The 14564-nt window shown below is 45.6% G+C and overlaps 1 protein-coding gene across 3 annotated transcripts in view; it reads left to right on the forward strand.

Moving 5' to 3' along the window:
* Positions 1–14564, forward strand: part of Tiam1 (TIAM Rac1 associated GEF 1) — a 357705-nt gene that overhangs the window by 75148 nt on the left and 267993 nt on the right. Inside the window, exon 2 of one of the 3 annotated variants that reach the window (XM_074072826.1) lies at positions 5919–5971. The exons of the other annotated variants lie outside the window; for them this stretch is intronic. The gene's annotated coding sequence lies outside the window, so the exon portion shown is untranslated. The remainder of the gene's footprint in view (positions 1–5918; positions 5972–14564) is intronic. 3 annotated transcript variants of the gene reach the window in all.

Here is a 14564-nt window from a genome sequence, read left to right on the forward strand (position 1 = left end):
CAGCTGTGTAAGCAGGCAGTATTACAGTCGGTGTACACACTGTGTGTTTGACAGTTATCCACACTCTTTATGTGTTTATATTAAAACAGCCTGCTGATTCAGACACCACCTTATGAAGTAGCTGTCCAGTACTCCTTATAACTTAGGGTGAGACTCAGTCTGTGTTGAGCAGGACTTCAAATACTAGGGGTTTTTTTTTTTTTAATCCCCCCTTTTTCTACTGGGATTTATTGAGTGTGGCTCCTGCTCTCTGGCCTTTTGGTGGAAAATGGCTGACATCTTAGGACTGGAAGATGTGAGCATGCCTTAGTAAGGTAGGCCAATGTCTGGCTTGGATGGTAGAAACACACTAGTCATGACTGGCCATTGGGTGTCAGGGTGCTCAGGGCCTTTCGTCTGGGTGGATGACAAACTTTCCTGAAAGTTGCAAGAATCTAGTTTTTTGCTTTTGTGGCCCTTCTTGTGCTCCAGGGAAAAGAAAGAAATGCCCCAAAGTAGTATTTATGTAATGCCTCCATGACGTGCTCTCATTTCTCATACAGTCTTGTGAGGTAGCTTGGGAGGAAGATGAAGTTCAGAGAACATGAAAAGGAACCCACTGACACCCAGCTTGGGTGGGGAGTGGCTGCTTTTGGAGTCCACTGTTGATCTTCAGTTGTCTTCTCATCTCACTGGCTGCTGTAAGCTGGGACAGACTCCTACAGGCACCCACAATTTCACTCACACAGGTTTCCTTGTTTTTAGTCTCCTGGGTTGCAAATACTGCACAGTAGGGAGTGGCTAAAGGTTGGTGGGAGCTTGGTGTATGTCTGGCACAGAAGCTTCCAGAGAGCTTTATGTGTATTGATTTATAGCTTGTGCTATCCTTTACAGGTGAGGAAACTGAGGCACAGTGGATGGAGGACTGTCCCAAGGACACAGGCTAATCGTTAAGGGAAAGAGGATCCAGCTGGTCTGATCCAAGATCCATGTTCTTAGGGTTGTTTCAGTTAAGCTCTTTCATTACTGTGACCAAATACCCAAGAGAAACAATTTGAAGGAGAGAAGATTTTATTTTGGCACATGGTTTCAGCCCATGGTCGCTGACTCCATTGTTTTCTGGGTCCACAGTGAGGCAAAACATCATGGTGAGTACAGAGTTGCTCACCTCATGGTGGCCAGGAAGCAGAGTGAGGAAGACAGGAAGGGGCAGGGCAAGTTCAAGCCTCCAGTGACACACCTCTAATGACCTGCTTCCTCTAGCTAGACCCCACCTTCTGAAATTTCTAGAAGCTCCCAAATTAGTACCAGCAGCTGGGGACCAAGCCTTGAACACATGAGCCTATGGTGACACCTCATATCCAAACCATAACAGGGCTTTACCTCTCATTGAATGTACCCCTGTTTGTTTAATATTCCCCAAGTCCCCAGTGCAGTGAAGAAGCAGCTAAGATGACCAAGAGGGGAAAATACACATTCAACATCCTTACTTTGAAAATCCAAAATCCCAAAGACTCTAAAATCCAAAACTTTTTTGAGTATGAAGATGATGTCACAAGTCAAAAATTCTATAGCATGAAACTTTGTTCAGGTAGAAAATTATTTAAAATAGTGCATAAATTACTTTCAGACTGTGTATATAAGGTGCATTTGAAACATAGATGAATTTCTTGTTTAGACTTGGGCCCAACCCCCAAATTATCTCAATATGATATACAAACATTCCAAAATCTGAAAAAAATCTCAACTATGAAATTCATCTGGTTCCAAGCATTTTGGGTAAGGGATATTCAACCTGTAATGATTTTATGGACCTTGTTTCAGACTTTGCTATGGACAAAGAGAGCCATTGATTCATCTACTGCCTCAGTTCTTGCTCCTTTATTGACCTCTGATGGACTGGATGCATTTTTTGCTACCTTTTCTCTATTTCTGTTTGATTTCCTCATGTGCTTCTGCTAAAGGTTTATCTTCCATGGGGCCTTTTCAGACTGATAGGAAGCCAGCTGTCTTCTGGGACCACCAAAGAGTCAAGTTATCAAAAAAAAATTATCCTTGAATAAACCCATGATCAAATGTGATACAACTCAGCAAGTTAGGAACAGTGCTCAGTAAACTACTAATTCTAGGAAGCTAACAGAATGGTATAATTCCAGCAAATGCCTGAAATTTTGCAGCCTCTTTCTCTTTACCACTCTTTGGCCATTTACTTGGCAGCCCCCCTGACAACAATGTCTTTGGTCACAGGGTCAAGTGATTCCTGGTTCAAGTGAGGGGCCAGGACGAGTTTCCATATTTGGCTGGAGTGGGAAGGTTGCAGTGGGTGAGATCGGTTACTGTCATGGAGTGAAACAGTTTCTGATGAGTATCCAATTTTGCATATATTAATCCTTCATCCCTACCCATCCCATCAGTTCAGTGCTGTTATTATCCCCAGTTAATAGATGAGAAGATCTGTGATGTCTAGTGAAATTTTAAAAACGTTAAAATACGCATCACATCTCAGGATCAAGGACATGCGCAGTTGGCTTGTGGGCTGGTGGCGCCAGTATTTGGTTGCTCTTTGGAGCACAGGGGCCCCTTGGTTAAATGGCCCTTAGGAACCAGCTGAAATGTGCAAATGACAACCTGAATTTATTGAGTTATTCTGCACTCTAGACACTCTTCTAAAAATTTTGCATGAATTTATTTAATGCTCACAAAAGATAGGTGCTGTGATTAAGGATTACAGCTCACCGGTAAACAAGGAACCTAACGACAGGGTGATGATATAACTGGCCCAAGGCCATTTGATCAATCCATTGCAAAGCCAGCTATCAACCAAGGCTCCTGAGCCAGCTTTTAATCACAATGGCCTTCTGCCTGTCTGCTAAGAACCCTGGTGCAGTTGGGGAAGGGACAGCAGCATGGCAGAGGGACACAGTCCTGGGGCCAACCTGTGTGGGTTAGAGGCTCTGTCTCCCTCAAGAGCCGTTGCCCAGATGGCTTGTCACTCCCTTTGGCATCAGCCCTGGTGTTGATTTCATCAGTCTCTTGTCACCTTCTGTTGGTTTGCACCTGACCACCCCAATGGTAAAGGACAGAGATGAGGTCTGATACGGATCACAAAACAGAATGGGGCAGGCATTTCCTGGGTTTTGGGGGTGGGCAAGGCACAGTCTCTCGTTGACTTACAATGGCCCTGTGAGGTTTGTACTGAGTGTTCATCACATTGCCAAGGGGGAAACTGCAGCCCAGGGAGGGTGAGCCACATGTCCTGGGTCACACAGCAGGTGTGGGGCAGACCTGGGCCCTGAACCACGTGTCTGAGTCCATGTGACTGCTGCCGGGGGGCGAGGTCACCTGTCCATAACTCCTGGCTTCTTTGTGTGCACCTGGACATCTCCTGTGTGCTCAGCTGTGCTATTCTGCTGTCCCTGGCATGTCTTCTCCCTCTTGCTTTCCTGCCTCAACCCCCTCCCATGTCTCAGCAGCCTGGATGTTTTCCGAGCAGGATGAGATTTTTTTTCCTCTGGCCCAGAACTGCTTTTGCTGTTGCTGTACATCTGAGCACCTGCTGAGCTGATGAGCTTTTCAAATGTCACTTGACTGATGGGAGGGAGCTGTGAGTGATTTGCAGGAACACAGCATCCCAGCTGCCTCCTCGGGGTGGGCAGTGGGCGTTGGATCCTCCTTTGGCCCAGCCCCCTCTGTGAGGGATGCAGTTGTGTTCTCACCCGGGGGGCTGACCTAGGTGTGTGCCATCTGCTGTGTGTCATTTCTCCCCCAGGGAGACAGCAGTTGTTTCTGTGCTGTCTGCTTTTTGTAGCACTGCCTCTTCACATTTTTGGGTCAACTTTTAAGAAGCTAATGAAATTTTTGACCTTATTCTTTCTCCTCTCAGAAAAATGGACACACACACAAAATGCTGTACAGAAATTTGGGGCTTTCATTAACATTCTTGCATTTAGAGGCTTACCCATGAAACATACATGAAAGGCACCTTAAAGCTTGGGTTCTCTGCTTTTGTCTCCTTCAGTGGAGGGCAAGTATAGGAAATTGAAGTTCAGATTCTTTGTCTTCCTCTCCACCATTGTCTATCCGAGCCTGGACAGAAAACTACATAGCACAAAGAAGTGACTAGAAAGTTGGATGAAGGTATAGTGTTAAGTATAGTGTTAAGAAGACCTGAGAGGACACTGTGGCAGTCCCCCCATCCCCTAGCACTGAAGACAGAGGAAGCAGGTGATCCCACGGAAGCCATTAACTATGATGGACAGACCCTAAATGACTGAGCAGAGAGGAAGCAAGAGACCAATGCTTCTACCTTCTCCATGCTTCTCCCACGTTCACCACTTTTACTGCACCTCCCTGGGGGCCAGAGGGCCAGGGACATTAGCTCCAGGGCACAGGTTACAGTGGAAACAGTGAAGGGCAACTCAAGAGTATGTAGCCTATTGCCCTTCTAGGTTCTTATTTTTTGTTGTTTTTTGAGATGGGGTTTTGCTATGTAGTGTAGGCTGGCCTCAGACTCACTGTGCAGCCCAGGCTGCCCTTAAACCTGTGATCCTCTTGCCTCAGTCTCCCGAGTGCTGGGATTACAGGTATGCTGTACTATACCTGGCTCCCTCAAAGATTCTTAAATAACTCCTGCCTAGTAAGTGGATGGTACATCTGAGAGCACAAGGTGAGCTTTGGTCCTTAAATGCTCTCTCTGGGATTTGGCACGTGGGAAATGACTTAGCTTGTTCTAGGATGTTTTGTGATTCTGCCAGTGATCGAAGGCTTCCTGGTTTTTGTAAGATGCTTTCAATTTATTATTTTTTTTCTGTTAGTTTATTATTGCAAGGCCACATTGAATGTCTTTCTTCACTGGGTCTTGGAGAATAATCCAACCTGCGTGAATATCTCAAGGAATTGTATAATTGCTCACATGGCATTGTGTTTATATGTACTTTTTCTTTAGTATTCGGAAGCTTGACGTATAGAGATGAGAATGGCTTGATTTTGCAAAACAGAGAAATTTATGTGATGAACAATCAAGAAAACTACAAAGTGTGACACAGTGTAGATATTTTAAGACTCTTGGGTACCACTGAGTTGGGGGTTGGGAAGTCCCAGTCTGCTCCTTGCTTCTGCTCGTCCTTCTCTGTGACTTTGGACACCCCCGCCCCCACCGCAGGCATCAGCAACTCTGCTTGCCCACTGGACTTAATGTCACTGATACTCTCTCCTTGACCACACTCAGGTGGGGCTTCTCTGAGCACTCTTTTCAACAGGCCTCATCCATGGTTGGCAGCCTGGCATTGTTCTAGCAAGAGTCCTGTGAAAGCAGCTTAATGAGAGGACCTGACCACCTTCCATATCTGATCAGGTTCACTCACCCGCTGCCTTTCTTGTCTAGATCTTGGTCAGTTGGTTTATCAAGAATCCCCCTAACTTTCATGCTTCCACTTGGTAGTTTTCTGACCATTGGCCCTTTCATTGGCTCTTGACCCTAGCTGTCTTTTCTGTGTTTGGAGTTGAACACCTTTCTCCTTATTGCAGTACCTATGACATCAAGCTGTTGCCTTTCCTTTTTTTTTGCTGGCCCTCAGCTCCTGGGTTCAAGTGATCTTTCTGTTTCAGCCTTCTGAGTAACTGGGACTACAGGTGCCTGCCACCATGCCTGGCCTTTTCTTGCTTTCTTTAGTAGCATTGTGGAGCAGGTGGAACATGTGCTACAGGTTTGGGGACAGGACCAACGTAGTACGGAATTAGGCATAGGCCTCCGGAGTTGGCTCTGTGTGGGTTCTGTTCACAGTCCTGGATTTCCCTCCTCTGCTATTAGCTCTTGCTCTGATATCATTTTATAAATGCCTCCTTGATACCGTTTTGTAAATGACATGCTCTTTTTTTTTTGCCTGTGGAGTGAAATGCACACACTCTGTGAAAGCTGACTTTTCTTCTTGAACTTGTAGGTAGATGGCTACATTCCTGATGTTGGCACTATCAGAAGCTTGATGTGCACATGGTGAGTAGTTATGCTCTTGGATATGCTCTCTCATGATCCTGGAAGAGATTTCTAGGGGCATTCTGGGTATATAAATAAATTGATTCTTTTATTATTCGTATATCATACAGCCGCAAACCTGTGCCTGGTGGTCGTTGATTTTTGTCCCTTATCCTTTTTTTGTTGCATCGTTCCTGGCTTCTGCAGATCCTGACACCCACAGTCATTTGTACTGAGGGAGAGTGGAGTGAGGACTGAGGAAGGAAAGCAGACGTATTTGTGACTATTTCACCACGAATCTAAAAAGACAGTGGTTCTTTTTGTTAAGCATCAATACAATGTTTTTAGCCCCTAAAATGAAGAATTCATTTCTTCCCAAGATGCTCAGATTTTCCACTGTCTGTAGGATCCAAGTATTATATCCATGTTATAAAAACGTCATAATGAAACCCATTAAAAAAACTGTAAACAACAACAATGTGCACACATTGCCATGCATGACATAGGGTAGATGGGTCCCTCGAGTCACATTTCATGTGCTGGTTCCACTCTCTCTTGTTCTCCTCTGCAGGGCATGTGGCCAAGAAGCTGCCCTGTGGCATTTCTCACAATGCAGATTTTGTTGGGATCACTTTGGGTTGTCCTTTAACGATGTTTCATTGTCCCCCAAATTTCCTATAAGCTAAACACTTGATCAGATTCAGGTTCACATTGGAGGCACCAGCCAGGCACCGAGATATATGCCTGTAGTTCCAGCTACTTGGCGGGGGGCTTGGGGGAGAAAGGGGTTGAGGTAGGAGATACTTTGAACCTGGAAGTTTGAAGCCAGCCTGGGCGGCATAGTGAGACCTCTTTATCAAATTGAATTTAAAAAAAACGAATGAATGATTAATTTGGGGGGCAAGAATATTTCAGACCGTGGTGTAACTTCCATCAGGTGGCATGTTCTGTGTGTTTTGAAATGTCCACATTAATGGGTATCAGTCTAGTTGTCCTTACCAGGACCTCAGTTCTCATGGATGTAAAGCCACCGATGTTCCACTGTGGGTGTCTAGAGCCAGTCTTCCCTTGAAGATTACAAAACGGTGACATTCTATTGCTGACATTTCTAGAAAGAATTTAAACTTTTTTTTGGGTGGGGGTTACTGGGATTTGAACTCAGTGCCAGGCACTTTCTGTCACTCGAGCCATGTTCCCAGCCCTGTTGGCTTTAGGTGTTTTTCAAATAGGCTCTCATGTGTTTGCGCATACCAGCCTGACCTCGATCCTCCTATTTATGCCTCCTAAGTAGGTGGATGACAGGCGTGTAACACCATACCCAGCTTTATTGATTGAGATGGGGTCTCACTAATTTTTTGCCCAAACTGGCCTTGAACTGAGATTACCCTCACCTCATCTCCACCTTCTGAGTAGCTGGGATTACAGGTGTCTGTCTCACTTTAATTTTGTTATTGTTGTTGTTTCTTTAGACAGGGTCTCACTATGTAGCCAGGGCTGGCCTTGAACTCAGGATCTTCTTGCCCTAGCCTGCCAAGTGCTGGGAAGGTAGGTGTGCACTACCAATCTGGGCTTTAACTTATTTTTGTTGTTGTTTTTTGGATTAATTTAAAGTATAGTTTGTATATAAAGGCAGAATAATTGATTCTTTTATTTACTAGAAAATGAGTTGGAACCATATCATCTTTCAAAGGTGATTAATGAGTTAAAAAAAATTAAAATAGCATAAACCCTTTGAAGTTTTTTGGGGGTTGGGGAGGCACAGGTGTCACTGTGCAGCCCAGGCTGGCCTTGCCATGAATTCATGATCTCCTGCCTCAGCCTCCCAAGGACTGAGACACCTTTGATTTTTTTTTTAAACATATTTGATATTGGGGTGGTGATTTGGTAGAAACTTAGTAACAAAAGATGGCTCTTTTAAAAATATGTCTTGGCCAGGTGGTGGTGGCTCACGTCTGTAATCCTAGCTACGCAGGAGGCAGAGATCAGGAGGTTTGAGTTTTGAAGCCAGCCCCGGTAAACAGTTGCGAGACCCTATCTTGAAAAAACCCTTCACACAAAGAAAAGGGCTGGCAGAATGGCTGAAGGTGCAGACCCTGAGTTCAAATCCCAGTACCACAAAAAAATTCTACTTAAGAGATGTTTCTTAAGGCCAGTCTGAGATACACAGTAAAACCCTTTCACTCTATGTCCCATCCCCGCCCCCTGCCCCCCCCCACGCCGAAAAAAAGACATATAAAATGTTTGGTACATCAGATGGTGATTCATGCCTGCTGTGTTGTGCCCCTCCTGGGCAATAGAGGGTTTCCAGATGGGGTTGAGGGTAGGGTTGGGATTGTAATAGGGTGATTTCATAGAGGACTTCTCCAAGGTGCCATTGGAGCAAAGGCTGAAGGAGGCTATGGAGTGAGCTGGTGGCTTGTGGGGGAGGAGCATGCCAGAGAGGGAGAAGTGCAGAGGGCCTGAGTTTCAGGGGTACAGGCATTGCTGAGGATCAACCGGGGCCATGTGGCTGTTACAACCTGATTGAGCAGGGGAGGGTCAGGGTGACAGGGAGGGTGACATTAGGGGAGTGTGTTGGAACCTAGCACGTGTGGGGCTTGCAGACCATTGTATGGACCTTGAGAGCCTCTGGTGGACTTGATCTTACTTCTTTTTTAGATGATGATATTCTTTGGTGGGAGTCAAGGACAAAATCAGGGAGGCCAATGAGGAGCAGACAGTGATGGGATACTGGTGATAAAGCACACAGATTCCGGATATGTTTTGTTTGCTTTTATTTTTTTTTGGTGCTGGAATTTGAACTCAAGGCCTGATGCTTATGAGGTAGATATTCTACCAGTTGAGCCACTCCTCCAGCCCGCCACACACTGAAGTACCATTCAGTCTTAATGTGTGTGAGCGTGAAATCTGTGACTTAAAAATAATTTAATTTTCCTTGTTCATTTTTGTATGTGTTAGATGGCATCATTTCTTATACAGTTGTCCTTAGGTATCCCCAGGGGGTTGGTTTTACGATCTCCTTTGAGGCTACCAAAATTGGAGGATGCTCAAATTCCCTATATAAAATGCCTTAGTGTTTACACACTACCTGCGTCCTCCGGCATTCTTTAACTCATTTGTAGATCTGTTCTTATCCACTATAAAAAGAATGCTGTATAAGTGATGGTTACCCTGTATGCTGTAGGGAATTATGACAGGAAGAAAAAGACAGCACTGTTCAGTTGAGACACAGCCACCGAAAGGCTAACTGTTTCCAATCCACAGTTGGTCACTGAGGGCCAAATGTACTTGAAAGGGAATATAGTTCAACAAGGTCAAATTCACATTAGACATTACAACTTTTAACTTCCTAGAGGGCTGGATGCTAGAAGTCCTGACAGTCACTATTATGAGATTGAATTTCTCTGACCCTCTTCCTCAGACAGAATAAAGTCTTCTCTTCCCTGCATGTGAGCTAGGATGTGGTCTATTTTGCCTTTGATCAGGAGTTCTCTATCCTTTTAATTTCTTATGCTAAGGGTTTCAAAATAAGCAGATTGTATTTTCCTCCTCAGTGGATTCTGTCTAAGCTATTCCTTTTGCCGTCACACTGCATCGTGTGCTGCCTTATTACTGGATGGTCGTGGAATTCTTTATGTAAAAAAATTGAAATAGATTTAAAATAGAAAGGATTTTTTTTCTTAATTGCATCTTAATGCCATAAAAACCAGAGTGTAATTATTAAAAATGATAGAAGAAAAGAATAAAAACTGTAAGATTGCTTAGCAAAGATTCTGTTTCATAACGCATTTGGATATAATTGGTATAATGTGTAATTAACAGTCTTTATTTGAAATGTGGAGCTGAGCTTTGGGCAGAGAGGAGTCCTCTTAGGACCGGTGAGATCTGAATTCATCCTTACAGTGGCTTTGACTGTATGGTTTGCTACCAGCCTTGGGTTTTTGTGGCTAAGAGAGAGAATTAAAGGAGGGTAGATAAGTGTCCTCCAGTGCTTGACCCCTGAATGCTCTACCTAGGTTGGGGGACACATGAGAGGACAGAGTCCTTACTATGGCTATGGCTTTCACATCAGGCCACGGGGTATTTCCTGGGGAGTTGGAACTGATCGGGGAAACCTCTTTTTATTTACGTCTCAGGTTAGGACTGTCTGGAGACTTATCCTTAAAGCCAGCTGAGGAGACTCTTGACTCATTTTCTAGACTTGCACTCATCCTGGCCCAGTGGATCCTGTTATTGTGATGACTGGGGAGCAGTGAGTCCAAGTAAAAGCACTGTGAGGAAAAGGAAAAAAGAGATGGATCCCAAGCCTAAACCTGGAGCCTCAGTTTCCCCACATCCCACACTGGCTGCAGTTGACTCCTTGAATATTGGGAGACCAGAACAGACAAGAACACAAGTGAAAGTTCTGGAAGAGTGTGTGCCAGGAAGATGAGAGCTATATCCACTCTTGCCTTGGTTCAAGGCTTGTCTGTCACCTACCAACTCCACCCAGCCTCCTCGGAGAGGTGGTAGTGGTGATGGTGGGTGCGTTTCGTTGCCCCATCTGGCTGAAGCTCTCAGCACCAGCCCATTGGGGGATGACAGCTTTCCTGAAGAGGCTCCTGTTAAAAGCAGTGAAGCCCAGTGGGAGGGGTGGGAGGCTGCATTGCCCAGTACACAGGTGAGAAAGAGGCCACCACTACCTAAACACTTGGTGCCTCTTCTTTTAGAACTCTGTAAATTTTTAAAAATTTCTTCATCAATGGCAATTTCTCCTTTTTTTTGGGTGGTTTTGATTCTTAACACAGTTTCCTCTTTACTGGTTTTCTGCATTGCTCTTATGCTCTCTGCAGAGTGGCTAGAGGACTCTAAATAGCAATCAAGCCTCATTGCTCCTCTGTCTGGAGCTTCTGGTGGCTTATCTTGACTGTTAGTTTGAGACCCACACTTGCTGCTAGGACTGAAAGCCTCAGGGGATCTAGTCCCGCCTCTCTTCCTCCTCAACCCTTCTTAATTTTGGGTATTTGAGACACCTTTCTGAGGTTATAAAATCAGCAGCCAGCTTGCTCTTGCCTTAGGCCTCCCTGTTGCTTATTCTGAGCTCTCTCTCCAAGCTTCCCCCTGGCCCTCCATTCACTTCCTTATGGTCTTAGCTCAACTGTCACCTCCTAGACAAGTCTCTCTGATAATGAGTGTGACACGGAGCCCTTCACACACTTTCTCTACTCTCACAGTGTCATCAGCAGCACCCATGGCCATCAGTACTTTTTGACATCAGTGTGTTTATTGTCTGTCACTTCTGTTAGCACTCTCAGCACTGGAAACGGGGTCCCTTCTTCAGTTAGATAGTGTCTGGGGGGTACAGTTGTCCAGGATGGCTACATGGAGGCAATAGTTCATTTTCAGAAGTACATGTTGGGGTCCAACTTTCCAAGCAAAGCAAGTCAGTTTCCTGGTCAGACCTCGTGTGTTGGAGTGGCTCACAGTGGGGAGGCTCATAACACAGGAATGACCCTCTCTGGGCCAGTGGAGAACAGCAGTGAGGTTGAAGTATGAAGGTGTGTTCCTCCCTGAGCATTTTCTAGCCCTTCTATTGCCTCCCACAAATGGTCTCTGGAAAACTTACTGGTTTTTTTTCACAAGTATCTTATTATTAAACACTACCCAGGGAATCTTACACACTGTAAACCCCAAGCAGAGTAAAAGTGAAAGTGTCTCCCTCTGTCTCTCCTCCCATCCATTCCACTGCTTCTCCAGAAAGAAACATTTGTGAGCAATCTCTTTTTTCTGGCTCTGTGTCCTCGTATGTGGATGCCTCCTTGTCTTGCTTGGGCTCAGACAACCCATGCCAGGCCCCGTTCCCTGTGGCCCTCTCCTTCCCTGCTGGGTCAGGTCTGACACCCCGCTCATGTAATATCTCTCTTGCTCCACTCCACCCTCAGGCTTTAGGCCTGGGTTGCTTGGAGATGACAAAGATTTTCATTTCATACAGATAAGAAAATCATACCACACATACTGTTTTTTGTTGTTGTTGTTTTTGACAGTACTGGGATTAGAACTCAGGGCCTCATGCTTGCTAGGCAGACACTCTACCACTTGAACCACTCCTCCGGCCCTTCTTTGTGTTGTTTTTTTTTTTGAGGTAGGGTCTCAAAAACTATTTGCCTGGGCTGCCTTCAAACCTCGATTCTGCTGATCTCTGCCTCCTGAGTAGACAGGATTACAGGTATGAGCCACCAGTGGTCTGACTTACTGTTTCCCTACATGCATTTTTTTTTTTGAAATGGGGATTCACTAAGTTGCCTAGGTTGATCTTAAACTCCTGGGCTCAAGTGAACCTCTTGGCTCTGCCTCCCAAGTTGCTGGGACTCTGGTGTGTACCACTGGGGCTGGCTCATGCTTTTTAAAAACAATTTAAAAAACTACTGAGGTTTCATGAACTATGATGATACACAGGTCTATCCCATTCCTTAAGGAATGCCTTGAACCAGTCAATAAATATTTTATTGGGGGCCTGTTATCTACTATGAGTTGTTTTAAACCCTGGGATTTACCAACAAAAAAATGCAGACAAAAATATGTGCCTTCAAACATTCTTCCCTTAATGGTCTTCCTCCATATCCAGGTTTTCTTCCAGGGCTTGCTCAAAAGTCTCCATCCTCCTGGAGGCCTAACCAACACACCGTAAACTGTGCTCCATTGCCCGTGCCTGCTTGTAGTTTTATCTGTAGCCCTTTTCATCACCACCCATCCAGTATTTGACCTTGATGGTCAAATAGATTGGATTTAGATGCTGAGATCAAGAAAAGGACTCTGCTGGCTGTGTCTGTGAGGGTGGTTCCAGAGATGATTGGCAGATGGGACAGCAACTGAGGGCAAAGTTCCGCCCTAAATGTGGGGGCTCCATCCAATGGGGAGAGGGCTGATGGAGTACAGGTAAAAGGAGAAAGCCTGGAAGTGCAGCCTTTCTCTCTCCCTTTCCCTCCAGGTCCCTGGTGGTTTGCCTTCTCAGCCCCTTCAGGAATGTCCTCAGCCACATTCCCCCCTCCTTCACCCATCATTTATTATTGTCCCTTTGTCTGAACTCCAGACTCTGGTCCACTTAGGACCAGAATTTTTGTTTTTGTTACTGTTGGACACCTGAAGGTCACTTAAATTAGCTTACTCAGCCATGTGTAGATTTGGCTCACTTCCCTGTACACAGTGTATATGTGTGTGTGTGTGTGTGTGTGTGTGTGTGTGTGTGTGTAATAATGGGTAATTTATTTGAATTTAAAAGTTCATGATAACATGATATACTAAATCAAACGTACCATTTGGCCTTCAGTGTCACCAAGCCCTCTTCTCCCTATGTCAGCCCTGCCTGTGGTCCAGTGTTCTGGATCTGAACAGGTCTGATGGATACCCAATGTTAGAGAGTCCGTGTGGGGTCAGCTGCCACACCTGCTGCTCTCAGCTTGACTTTTGCCACCTCATGGCTACAAATCACCCTGTGGAATGACACAGGTGACAGGCCTGTCCCAGCTTGTGAGGCTGCTGGCTATAGCCATCTTGAATGAACTTCCTTGGTCTGAGAGTCTTAGTTTGGCTTTTTAGCTTAATTGGAGTGTGTGTGTGTGTGTGTGGGTGTGTATTTTTTTTGTGCATGTGTGTGTAGTTCTGGGGACCAAACTCAGGGCACTCTTCTGCTGAAGTACGTCCCCAGCCCCTAAGATTCACCCAGCACTCTACCATTTGAGCCACTCCGCCAGCCCCCACAGAGACTGTTTTGATGCAAGGAAGGAAGTGGCCCCTTGGTCCCTCTGTGGGTCAGGTCAGCACTGTTCTTTACTGGGGTCTTTTGGATACCCCTGTGCGTGCTGCACTTTCCCAGACCCTGGAAAGCAACATGCAGAAAAACCTTGCTGTGTCTCAGAGAAACAGGTTTCCGTGGGAGACAGGGCTCAGGAGAATGACTTTTTTTTGTTTTGGTGGTGGTACTAGCTTTTGATGGCAGGGCCTCACTCTTGCTAGGCAGGCACTCTACCACTTGATCCACGTCACCAGGTCCTTTTTGGTTTTAGTTTATTTTACAGATAGACTCTCATCCTTTTCGATCCTTCTATCTCCATCTCCTGCATAGCTGGGATTGCATGTGTAAGTCCTCATGCCCAGCTTGGTTTTTGAGATAGGGATTTTTGCTCAGGCTGGCCTTGAACCACAATCCTCCTATCTCCACCTCTTGAGTAACTAAGAGCAACACTTCCAACAGCAGAGCTGCAAGAGGACTGCTTCCTACAGAAAGCCAATGCAACATTTCCAGGAAGCATTTTGGAACTGCTTCTCTTTGAAACAGGAGATTGGTGCCATTGTTAGTGATGGAGAAGTTGGGAGGGGCACCTTAGAAAGGAGGGACCTTGTGGGGGTTCCAGTTAGGATGGGACACAGGGTTGTCTTTCCTGTTCTGGGAGGGAAGGACACTGAATCCTGCCTTGTCTCATCACAGTCAATGGGCTGCAGCACTCTTGGGGACCAGAAAATCCTGGTTTCCACAGCTGCACTAGTCACAAGCAGCTCCTTCCAGCGTTCCTTGTACTCCACAGGGAGGGCAGAGGCGAGGCCAGGTATGTGGTTGCTGTCCAATACCAGGCTGGCT

The sequence above is a fragment of the Castor canadensis genome, chromosome 5 (genome assembly GCF_047511655.1).
Source record: "Castor canadensis chromosome 5, mCasCan1.hap1v2, whole genome shotgun sequence".
NCBI lineage: Eukaryota > Metazoa > Chordata > Mammalia > Rodentia > Castoridae > Castor > Castor canadensis.